Here is a 13,554-nt window from a genome sequence, read left to right as displayed (position 1 = left end):
GGACAATTTCATCATAATGCCACTGCTGATATGAATCCACCTTAACATTCTTGCCTTTGCTTCAATTGAATCAAGATGCAAAATCTTTCTCTTCCTCTTCCCCTTTTCTTTCTCCTCCTAAAAAAATTCAACCCTAAAACCATTAAGTAGGTCAGAACAATGTAGGCATCCGCACAGAGGGCCAAGGAATGTGACATATTAGAGCCTAAGCAGAATGACAAGGGATTCATATACGGTGCGGTGGACATGAAGAGACAGACTAAGCAGGGTGAGGACAGTGTCCACATGGGGGTATAGTCTTATATAGGAGGCTAAGGCCTCTATGGAGTGAAATGGGTGTCCATGAATGAGGTCAGACTTGGGGTATCAGAGACATACCAGGATAAAGGGATCTCCATATCAAGAGGGCTCAGTACATAGTATCTGAGCCTAAGTATGTGGAGGAGGGCATCAACATGGGGTGGGAGTGAGAAGCCTGGCATATAGTATCAGAGACTGGGCAGATAAGGACCACATCCATGGAGGGATGGTTCGGCATTTGTTGTTAGAGCCCAAGCAGAATGTGGAAAGGATTTACATATAGGGGTGGCCTGGTAAGAGGTATTAAAATCTATGCAGATAAGGGGGCATCCATGTTTAGAGGTAATTTCATATGAGGTATCAGAGTCCAAGCTAGGTGAGGAAAGCTTTAATGTGGGGGAGGTGGCCTGGCACTGGAGGGGTCAGAGCCCTAGTGGAAAAAGGAAGGAATCTACACACTGGAGAAGCCCAAAGCTGGGTTTCACAGTCTGAGCAGGGTTGGGAGGGATCCAAGTGGAGGATCAGCCTATAGGTTGCCAGATTAAATACAGGATGCTCAGTTAAATTTGGACTTCAGGTATACAAAATATATATATTTTTTTAGTATAAGTATATTCCAAATATTGCATGGGATATACTTGTCCAAGAAATTCTTTGTTGTCTTCTGCAATTTGAATTCAACTAGGCATCCTATATATATTTTTTAAGTTTTTATTAAAATTACAGTTAGTTAACATACAGCGTAATATTAGTTTCAGGTGTACAATATGGTGATTCAATACTTCATTCAACACTCAGTGCTCATCACAACCAGTGCACTCCTTAATCCCCATCACCTATTTAACCCATCCCCCACACACCTCCCTTCTGGTAACCATCAGTTTGTTCTCTGTAGTTAAGAGTCTGTTTCTTGCTTTGCTTTCCTCTCTCTTTTTTTTCCCCCTTTGCTCATCTGTTTTGTTTCTTAAATTCCACATATGAGTGAAATCATATGATATTTGTCTTTCTCTGACTTATTTCACTTAGCATAATACTCTCTAGCTCCATCCACATATTTTTATTTGCTAAATCTGGCAATTCTACAGCCAGATGTAGGGTGTAAGAGCCCAAGCAGAATGAGGAGGGCACCCATGTAGGGGAGAGAATAGAGGCAATAATGAAAATTGGAAACATACTGGGGGTTGATTAAAAAAAACAAATAGATTAAGGATAATGGAAGCCAGTTTTCTCACTGTCAGAGAATGGAGTATAAATATGTAAAGGAAGAAAACAAACATGAATCTTATGATGAATTGAGCTCTGAGATGGTTTTGGAGCAGTGGCCTCCCACCCCCAAAGGAATGAGCACAACTAGCACCCACATCTTGGTTTCCAAATTCTAGCCTGCAGTAAAAGAAACGAGGGCTCATTGGAGAAAGGTCCCAGGGCTGGGGCGGGGAAAATATCAGATAAAGCCGGATCATCTTTTTATACCTGAAAGCAAAGAAGTGCTCAAAGAGTGATGGGGACATGTAGCAAAATGGACGCACAGGACACAGAAGACCTCTTAAAGGGTTCTCCGTGATCAAATCTGGGACAATTTGAGTCCTGAAATAAAAATAGTAATTGATTATAACTCATTGGATACAACAGGAAACTATGATTCATACTAATATAAATTAATAAATGAATAAATTAGAAGTTTGATGAGGAACAATGTATTACATAGTTCCAAAGTAACTCCCCATAAAAATATTTAATTACTAATGGGAAAAGAGTAATTTCACAATGGAGCAGCCTAGCAGACACCACCCTAATAAAGTGATCCATGTGAACATCATCAGCAATGGGAAAAATCAAAACCAAAACCCTGCACCACCTGAGATGGTGCAATGAGAATAGCACAGCATCACTTCTCTGATACTCCTGCCAAAGATGCACAAACAAGTCCAATCACAGGGAAGCGTCAAATAAGTCCAAATTTCAGATTTGTCTAGAAAAAAATTGAAGATTTGTCTGCAAGATAACTAGCAGGTTATCTTCAAAATATGTCAAGGTCATGAATGTCAAAGACTGAAGCACTGTCCCAGACAGAAGACTATAAAGAGACATGAAAACTAAATGTAATGCATGAATCTGAACATGATCTTTTGTTACAAAGGACACTCTTAGCACAGCTGGCAAAAAATGGATTGAAGTCCAAAGATTAGAAGGCAGTAATGTAACAATGTTAATTTCCTGATTTTGTTGGGTGTATTACGGTCATGTAGAGAATGGCCACTTGCTTAAAATGGTTCAAAATAAAAGTTATTTGTACTGTATTGCAACTTTTTTCTAAATGAGGGATTCTTCTAAATTAAAAAAAAATATGTGTTAATGCAAAATCTAAGGAAAGCAAATCAATTTGAAGTTTTTTGTTATAGTCCAGGGGAGAGATGAGGTTCATACTGGAGTATTTGTAAGAGAAATAGAGATGATGAGACAAATTTGATTAATATTTATGGGACAAAATTAGCAAGTCTTAGAGACTAATTTGATGTAGTGATAAGAAGAAGAGTCTAATGTAAATATCGGATTTGGTGCAATTGATTGAGATATGAATTATATGAAGAGAGAAGCTATGGAAAATAGATGATGGGTTTTGATCATCGTTAGCTTTAAATACCTGTTTAATATCTGAGTATATAAGACTCATAAGCTTAGGATACAGATCAGGGCTCTATTTCAGAATCATGAGCATGTAGACAAGTCTAAAAATATAAAAAAGGAAGAACTCATCCAGGTACCGTACACAGAGAAAGAAGAATAATATACTAAGAATAGGATCCTAAGGGGGGAAATAAAACAATGAGAAATACTGAAAGAGAATGGGGGAAACAGTAGATGGGGAACAAGGAGAAAATGATACCCCAGTGTTCCCTTTCATTAAAGTGTACTTATTGAATTGGCAATATGGGAGAACATTAAATCTGGGTTTCAAAGTCTGAGCCAGTTGGGAGGGGGTCCAAGTGGAGGATTAGCCTGTAGGTTGCCAGATCAAATACAGGGCGCCCAGTTAAATTTGAATTTCAGGTAAACAAAAATATTTTCAATATATCTCAAATATACTAATGAAGAACTGAAAATCACATTGAAAACAGCACAAGGAACCAAAAACACTGGAAAATACAGGAAGGGATATGGAGGTCAAGCCTAAGAAATGCAAGCAAGAAATTTAAAAGATTAAAGAGAAAATTATAAATAAGCACTGATAAATCAGATTCGATATGTGAATAATTGGAGCCCCTGAGGAACAGAACAAAAATAATAGAACAGAAAACAAAGCAATAGATAGATATACAGATATTTAAAGAAATAATAAAAAATCTCAGAAATAGAAATTCTTGAATCTAAACATTGAATGCCTACTATGGAATGTAAACTGGAAAAAAATAAGAGGTTCCTCAAAAAATTAAAAATGGATCACATGATCCAGTAATTTCACTTCTGGGTATTTATTTGAAGAAAATGAAAACACTAACTCAAAAAGATATATGCACCCACATGTTTACTGTAGCATTATTTACAATAGCCAAGATATGGAAAGAATCTAAGTATCCATTAGTGGATGAATGGGTAAAGAAAATGTGTTATATCTATATCTATACACACACACACACACACACACACACAATGGAATACTATTCAGCCATATAAAAAAATGAAATCTTGATATTTGTGACAACATGGATGGCCCTTGAGGGCATTTTGCTAAGTGAAATGTCAGAGAAAGAAAGATACCATAGGATCTTGCTTATATGTAAAACCAAAAAACCAACAAACACAAAAACCAACCTTATTGATACAGAGGATAGATTGGTGGTTGCCAGAGGTGCAGGTGGGCAGTGGGCAAAATGGGTAAAGAAGGTCAAAGGTAGAAACTTCAACTTCTAGTTATAAAATAAATAAGTCATGAGGATATAATGTACAGCATAGGGACTATAGTTAATAATAATGTATTGCATATTTGAAAGTTACAAAGAGAGTAGAACTTAAAAGTTCTCATCACAAGAAGAAACATTTGTAACTATGTATGATGACAGATGCTCACTAGATTTACTGTGGTCATCATTTCACAATAAATACAAATATCAAATCATTATGTTGTACACCCAAAACTAATACAATGTTATATGTCAATTATACCTCAATTGAAAATAAATAAATAAATAAAAATACAAACAACAACTTTTTAAAGATAAAAAAGAAAGAAAATGCATATTATGTGCCAGGAAAAAGTGATGCAAAAGGGTCTCCATTTAGACCCTGATTAGTAAATTAGAGGAAAATAAAGAATCCTTTAAACATCCAAACCAAAATGTAAAATAATTCATTAGAGTTTAATAGTCTGGGTTGAGTCAGGAAAGCAGCCACTTTAAATATTTTTTTTCATTTTAAATATTCTGACAATATAGTGTTTAACATAGAAAATAGAGCTTACGTGAATGGTGTAAACTCTAGGGGAGCAAAGATCACAGAAGTTGCTATGAAAAGGCAGAGAAACTGTAGTTAAAAGGTCAAAGAAGCAGAAACAGAAGACCTCTTAGCCTTAAGCACCAAAATAGGTGGTTCTCAAAAGCTTACAAGAAAATTGCTGCAATTCTCAAGAATCTTTGAGAAAGCTCCCACCAAACTGTATCAGTGTTTGACAGCAAAGCAGGTAGTTAGTTTCCCATTCTACCAAGCAGCCACTGTGATTCTCACATCTGTTTAGGTATCTGGCGAACAACCACCCCTGGAGAATAATAATGGTTTCCACTTCTCTTAAATCTTCCAAAGTTCACTTGCATTCCTGTCATTGGCAAACTCTAACTTGAAGCTATACAAAGGAAGGAATTCACAGAAAGGTAGTTAGCTCCTGATCTCAGGTCTGTAACACAGGATCAGCTTTACGACAGTGCGGTAGAATGCTGCATTGGCAATTGACAAGCCTGCACATTTTGGCTGTCATGAAACTTTTCTACAATAACAGTCAATGCCAAGAGACAGTGGAATAATTCCTATATTGTCCTTAATGCTGTACATAAATTCAGCCAAACCTATTATTCAAGTACAAGCAGATAGACAAATCTTGTGGGAACACCAAGAAATTTGTGGTACATAGTTCTCACAAGCACATTCTCAATAAACCCCTAGAAGCTTTCAGCAAAAAGAAGAGATGAATGGAAAATGAAAAGCTGCACTGGAAAAATTATAAGCATTGAGACTTAATTAATAGACAAAGACTAAATTCTGAAGGCTATAATACAAGACAAAATGTAAATATAATAAATTTTGGCAATATACAAATGATATAATTAATAAAACTTGGGAGAAGAAGAGAGAGAAAAATGTGCTTAATTTCCCCATCTTTTATAGCAAGGGGCAAAAGATACTATTTAAAGCTGATAAACAATAGAGATGTAAGTAGATTTAAATGTATTTAAATATTCAATCAAGTGCAAAAGTAAAAGAAGAATGTAATCGATGGAAAATAGTGATGACAGATGAAGGAAAATGCAAATAAGAAATATGCTAATTACATCATTGCTCAAACTAAGTGATCAATAGATACACATACACGGAATGAAGTAGAGAAAATACAGACTGTGTGGTAAAAGATTTTTTTGAAAAGGAGTGCTAAAATAGAAATCATTGCATAAAATATGAGGGAAAATAAGACCAAGCACAAAAAGCTAAAATAACCTCAAAGATCCAATAGGGCAGTTCATCTCTAGGATTATCTGAAGAGTGATTTCTAAATTTTCTTGTAAGGGTAGTGTCAATTGCAAGACAAAGCCTCTGGTTGCCATTGGGTTCTCTATGTGTGAGAACTAATTTATCCTTTCACTTTCCTTCCTAATGGAATCCAGGAATGATTTTCTGATCTTCTCTACCCCAGTCAGCAGAGGGAAGGAAATTTATTTCCTGAAAAGTATTTTGAAAGCGATGGACTAGATAGCAGAACAATGAATACCAAGCTATAGAGTTAACTTTGCCATGTAGGAAATGAAGAGCAACTAAAAGCCCCTGAGAATAAGAATTAGATGAGGAAAGTGAGTAAATTCAGAAGATTAATCTGGATAATGATCTGGGGAAAAAAAGAGAGATGCAAGTAAAAGATATTATAAAATCCTAGAATGGTAAACCTGGAAAAATCTTTAGGGCACAGAAGTGGAGTGATTCATACAAGGTGACAATGATTTAGAGACAGAATTGGTAATAGAATCCACATGTCCTCATTCCTATACTTCTATGTTCTCCCTAGCAGACTAGGCTGACTTTTACTAAAAGAGAATATATTGTATTTTATGATGGGCTAATGGTTGGAGGAAGCACATCAAAGATGGCAGCATGATACCTGTGGACTAGGAGAATAGTGTCATTATTTTTAGAAAAATTATTTTATTTCTAGAGAAAGAAGGAATTTTATGTAATTCTTTATGGACTTTCTTTTTCTTTTTAGGTAATGCAGATCGTGACCAATCCGTATGTATGTATTGTTGTCCTTTATTTCTTGGACAATTTAACTACCTTATGCAAAATCCAGCTTTCAATTTTGCTTCTTTATTTACAGATTACCGATTCTGGTATCCCAGATGGGAAGTGCCCCGGCCAATTGTGTGTGATCCACTGTGCTTATTTATTTTCTTTCTGAGAATGCTATGTTTTTCAATATGTATCATAGTTGTTTTGATAATACAGTCTCGGTTTCCAAATATATTATTGGAAGAAGAGATGATATTTGCCCCTGAAGTAACTGAGGTAGAGCCAGAAAAGTTACAGGAAGAAGACAGGGAAAAGGTGGAGGAAGTGGAGGAAGAGGAAGGAGATAATGAAAAGGAGGAGGGAGAGGAAGAGAGTGGAGAGGAGGAAGGGGTGGAGGAAGAGAGCTTAGATTTACCACCATCATAGGACAAATGTATAATACAAAAACTAAATAAATAAAAGCAAAAAATAAAACACTGAGCTTTAACAAAAAAGAATATGTACAAACCACTACTGCAATACCTTTTATTCTCTTCTCTTTCTTATATTTGTTCAACAAATTTAAATTTGAAAAACAGAAACAAATAAACAAAAAACATGTTTTTTATAGTAAGTATTGTAAGGCAAGCTCTTGGACACTAAGAGTAGGTAAAGATGTGATGACAGAAATACTAAAAAAGATTTGACCAGTCTAATTAGTTTTAAGATTTTACTGTGTTATCCTTATAAAGGAAGGAATTCCCATTTTCTAAATATGTTTCTCTCTGTGTGTTTTAAATATTTCTTAAATGGGTTAATAAGTTTTCAAGTATTAAGGTGCCTAGGATCATTCCAACTCAAGATAACCATTTAACAACCTTTGGTTTTGTTATTTTTATCATTACTGTTATAGTTGTTATTTTTTTATTTTATTTAAAATCAATTAATTATTATTATAGTTGTTATTGATAGTGGTGATGATATTGACCATGGGATATCAAGGCATTGAATATCATTATGTATATTTATATTGTGTGTGTTTGAAATAATTTAAGTGGTACTTGTACATGCTGTTAGGAGATAAATTTTTATTTCTACTTCATGTTTAATATTTCATTAAAGCCTTGTAATTCTTTATTAGGCTATATAATTTGTTGCCACTAAGGGCAAATAAATGTCAAAAGTTTAATTATTTGTGATTGAGCAATTTGGCTGCTTCCAAATTTATGTGGTAAAATAAAATAAAAATTTAAAAAGTTATTTACTTGCAATTATTTAATATGTACAGTATAAGTTCATAAATTAATAATATAAAATAACTACTTACTATTTGTAGTACTAATAAATGATCTGAATAAAAATACCTAACATAGCACACATCAAATGGTATGAACTCCATATTTATTAACTTCAGTATATTAAAAGACTATTCTTAAATGGGGCAAGGTGAGAATTATACAAAAAAGCCCTGCATATATATAATTTCTGTGTAGTCAGCCTCTTTTCTAACCAGCTTCCTAAGAAAAAGCCTTAGGTAGAGAAAAAAGCTGATTCTCTACAGTGCTTTTATTTATTAGTATTTTCTGATATTTATGTACTACTTCATAGCTTCCAAAGTGCTTTCACATAATTCTTTAATTCCCAAAACCACTCTGTGGAGTTGGCCTTGCTTCCATTTTTAAAAATGAGAAGACTGACTTTGAGTTTGTGAAGTGTTACAACCTAGGACTGAAAACAAATTAATTTCTGGACATTCTGATGCATTTATAAGTGTAAATTCTTCATGATACCACGTTCAGTTCCCACTATGACTAACTTACATATCTGTATATCTAACTTCTACTCATCTAACTTTACTCTTCCACATATTCTCCAGGTGATTTCATGGAATATGATTGCTTTAAGCCAGTGGTTCTTTTTTTTTTTTTTTTAAAGATTTTATTTATTTATTTGAGAGAGAGAGCACATGAGAGGAGGGCCAGAGGGAGAAGCAGACTCCCCACTGAGCGGGGAGCCCGATGCGGGACTCGATCCTGGGACTCCAGGATCATGACCTGAGCCGAAGGCAGTCGCTTAACCAACTTAGCCACCCAGGCACCCAAGCCAGTGGTTCTTAACTGGAGGCAATTTTGCCACCTTCCTTCCAGGGACATTTGGCAAAATCTGCAAACGTTATTGAAGTTGTGCCCAGGAAGGTACTACTGGTATCTAGTGGAAAGAGGCCAGGAACGCTGGTAACAATCTTACAGTGCCTAGGACAGCCCCCACAGCAGAGAATTATCCTGTCCAAGATACCACCAGTGCCAAGGTTGAGAAATTCTGCTGTTGGCTTACTTCCACCCTGGACATGTGTAAATTATGGATGTATTATATATGTTGTATTTCCTTAATTTCTCATTTTTCTAAAAATTTGTTCTCTCATTTTCTTTCCTACCCTTCTTACCTCACCTTTTTATATCCACAAGTTACCATGGGAACATCATTTTGCTTTTGTGATTCTGTCTCCTTACTTTGGAGATGGTCTGCTGACCACAGGTGGGTGCGATCATAGGTTTTGGCGTGGAGATCCAGACAGACATTCAAGACAGATTCTCCTTGGTGGCAAAAGTTTTAATAGGTAAAGCTCTGAGGCTGTTTAGCAGACTGCATGGAAAGAAAGAATGAATACAGAGAAGCAGTGAGTGGCTGTTGTCCCTGATGCCTAGTTTTATCCCAACCTTTCACATGTATTTTTTTTTTTCCCAGAATATATCCTATTTCCATCCAGTAAGGTTTCCTTACGTTATTTTTGAGTTGGATTCTGTAACTGACTCAATTAACAGGACATTACTATAAAGATATTTTCATTAAAATGTCCATTATTGGGCACGTGAGTGGCTCATTCGGTTAAGCATCTGCCTTCGGCTCAGGTCATGATCCCAGGGTCCTGAGATGGAACCCCACATCAGGCTCCCTGCTCAGCAGGGAGCCTGCTTCTCCCTCTGCCTGCCGCTCCCCTGCTTGTGCTCTCTCTCTGTCAAATAAATAAATAAAATCTTAAAAATAAATAAATAAATAAATAAATTAAAATTATTCTGAAACGGCATTAGCAATAATGGCACTAAAACTCAGTATGTAAAGATCCTTCATAGCATCAAGTGGTCAAAGGAATAGAGTGTCTTTTTAAGTTTTATTTCCTAAGTCTTGGTTCTTGGTATCATCTCCATCTCTCCCAGAACCATATACTCTATGTGCTTAGAATACTTACTTTTATCTTTATTACACAAGTTACAGGTTGACTCCCTGCATAAGGGATCATTAGTATGAACCCCAGAGATGTCAGGGGAAATTACTCTTACTCAGTTTCCATGGCACTGAGTTTCAGGAATATACTTTCACCAGGATGTTCTGACCTAAATGGTCTTGAGTGGTGAATGACCATTTGGTTCATTCCTTAAAGTATTATATATTCCATTTTGCATTATAAAATTCTAAGACTGTTGAAATGTTCCTGGCACTAGTAAGGTAATCTCCAACGAGTGTCTATACTACATTACGTGTAGTATATACTTGCCCTTGGTTTAGCTAAGGGTTTGATCAAGAAAGTGTCAAAGAGTCAGTTCACTTAGTCAATAAATATTAACAAAATATTAGTGATCCAATGCTATCTTGAGCCCTTCATTTAAATGGTCAAGGATCAAGTATGTTATTCCTTAAAACTAGATAAAGGTAAAGATTGTTGGGTTTTCTATAGGTTCCTCAACTCCCCATAACAATGAACTACAGTGCTGGATGGTAATAGACACTACAAAAAGAGAGGCTGGGGAAGAACAAGAATGAATACAGAATGTTCACAGGAACAACACACAGCCATGGGGAAGGAACTAGATAGAGTCCTAAGGGTCTGGTGACTCTAGAGGGGGTAGGAGGACTTGCAATTATTTAGCATAGCCGTGAGCCCCTTCCACAACATTCAGTATAATGTTGCTGGGAAACCAGGTTGGTCAGAAGTGGTAGGCTGGAGCAGAGTGGAGGGCATTGGACCTTTTCTTTCCCTTCCATAGCAAAAGCAATTGCCAAAAACACATGCCCACTCAAATTCAAAGTACTGCCTGAGTAAGGGAAATTTATTATGGGCAGTATTAGATAAGATCTCTAAAAATATTTGAAATCTGAGGAATATTATTGATATTCCTGTTATTAAACAGATTTATAGACTTCAACGTTGGAGGGAGACATCTGATGGGATGCTAGCTTGTGTAATGTTCTATTCCTGTGGATCAGACATTCAAGAAACACACAGTGGTGTTGGCTAAGACTCTGAGGGCAGGAAAGTCACACCCATACCCAGAAAAGATGTCAGAATAAGTGTCTATTTCAGTGAGAATGAACCACTGGATTTTCCAGGATGGAAGGAGCCCAATGTGGTCAACTTGCCACCAAGTGCCAGTTAGTCTCCTCAAACAATAGTACCATGTTAGGGACCCAGAATTCATCTCCATTGTTGGTAGATTCTATATACAGAGGTACCTGGACCAACACTGATAAATGAAAGTCTATGCAACTGGATCTATATGTGGCATCCATGCATTCTATTTGTCTGCCCATCATGCTAATTCTGGGTGGGCAAAGGAAAAAATCTGGTTAATGTCAACTGATGAATTATTTCGCCTACTTTGTCATTTGATGCATCTGGTGGGCAGTAATCTGTAAAAAAATTTCTGCCTACCATTCCCACTTCTTTATTTCCATTCACATGCCTCTGCCCCAGACCCTCTTATTTCTGACCTTTCAATCCTTTTCCTTCCAAACTCCTAACCTATGGCTAGATATTTGCTATGGTCCATGTGTCCATATTGATTCTCATCTCAAGCCACTTGTACTTCCATACAAAGTGGATAGTCAGGTCTACCACTCAAAGCTCCACCCTGAAGATTTTCTCTTACTGCTGCCTTTCAAGGCTATAATGCAGTCATTGTCCATTTTCTGCTTGCACCCACATTTTGGGCCAACTAATAAATTAACATTTGGCTTTTAAAAATTACTTTTACCTAGATGTACAGGACACCCCCTCAATATAGTCACAAGTGTGAACTGAGATGGGGTGCTGGTATAACAGTGGTGGGTGAAATGGAGGTCTAGGTTATCTGCTCATGTAGCTTACTCATGCCCTGTGGTCCCACTTGGATTTGATTCCATGATGATGCTTTGGTTCAATGTCAACTCAGATCATGTGTCCATCAGTTTCCCAAATGTGTGGATATCCCCCCTTTCAAATATATATTCATTGAAGTAAATGTCCATGGGTTCCTTTTGGAAAATACTCAGAAATTCGTTAAAGTGCATATTCGTGGCCTCCTAGGAACTCAGCCACCTCTTCAGTGGTTTCCTGTGTAAAAATTGGCTTGGTTCCAGTAACTATGCAAGGGATCATGATTTCTTACCACTTGCTTCATTGGATCACTACTGAAACCAACTGTGCCAGTTCAGATCCTCCTGAAGCCAATGTCAAGACAGAATTAGAAGTGTAAGAGGTTCATTATTTGATGCCTGTAAAACTTGAGGTATCAAAGAATATAATATGGGAAAGAGGGGAAAAAAAGAGTAACTTTGTAGTGGAGAAACCTGATAAATACTATGACAGCCAGGTGATCAAGATCAATATCAACAATGGTAAGTCATGTTAATAGCATGTATCCTTGATATGATATGATGAAAATGGCATTTTACCTCTATAGTCTTCTTCCCCAAAATACTGGAATCCCAGTCAAATCATGAGAAAAACATCAGACAAATCCCAATTAAGGGACATTCTATAAAATACCAATACTTCTAAAAACTTTCAAAACTTTCCTTATCTCAAAAAAAAAAAACCAAAATTTCCTTAATTCATCAAAAATAAGGAAAACCTGAGAAACCATCAGAACCAAGAGGAGTCTAAACCTAGACACAAGACTACTAAATGTAAGATGGTATCCTGAACAGGATCCTGGGACATAGGAAGGACATTAGGTGAAAACTAAGAAAATCTTAATAAGTATGTGCTTTAGCTAATGAACTTGTATCAATATTGGTTCATTAATTGTGACAAATGTACTGTAAGATGTTAATAATAGGGGAGAGTGGGTGTGAGGTATATGGGAACTCTGTACTGTCTTCACAATTTTTCCGTAAATCTAAAATTGTTCTAAAATAAGGTTTTTAAGAAAATTAAAAAATTATGGGACATGAAAATTACATAAAATTCAAATTTCACTGTCCATAAATAAAGCTTTATTAGAATACAGAAACACACACAAAGGGCTGGGAGAGAGCATTAGTAGATAGGGAAAGCCTTCAGACTATAATGCAGATCTGACACCTGTAAAATTCAGTCAGAAAAAGGCTCAGACCACAGTGCAACTCAGAAAAATCTCAGCCCAAACAAGGCGGGAAGCTGTGGTGCAAAAATCCCCTATAGAGATCTTTCGTGCTGGGAGAAGTATGTGTTGGGCAGTGTTGTCAGAATTTCAATCTAAAATTAAACCAGAGGGGGAAAACAAATAAATAAATAAATAAAATCAAACCAGAGGATACAAAATGGAAAAAATCTCATGCATGTCCCCTCAGGAGCACAAAACTTAAGGACTGAGAGACTCATTTCCCATAAACAGAAAACTGATATTATTGGAATTTTAAAAAATGATACAGGGTGCCTGGGTGGCTCAGTCGTTAAGCGTCTGCCTTCGGCTCAGGTCATGATCCCAGGGTCCTGGGATCCAGCCCCGCATCGGGCTTCCTCCTCCACGGGAAGCCTGCTTCTCCCTCTCC

This window comes from Neomonachus schauinslandi, chromosome 5 (genome assembly GCF_002201575.2).
Source record: "Neomonachus schauinslandi chromosome 5, ASM220157v2, whole genome shotgun sequence".
NCBI lineage: Eukaryota > Metazoa > Chordata > Mammalia > Carnivora > Phocidae > Neomonachus > Neomonachus schauinslandi.
The sequence above is the reverse complement of the archived record's forward strand: the minus strand, read 5'-3'. Positions refer to the sequence as shown.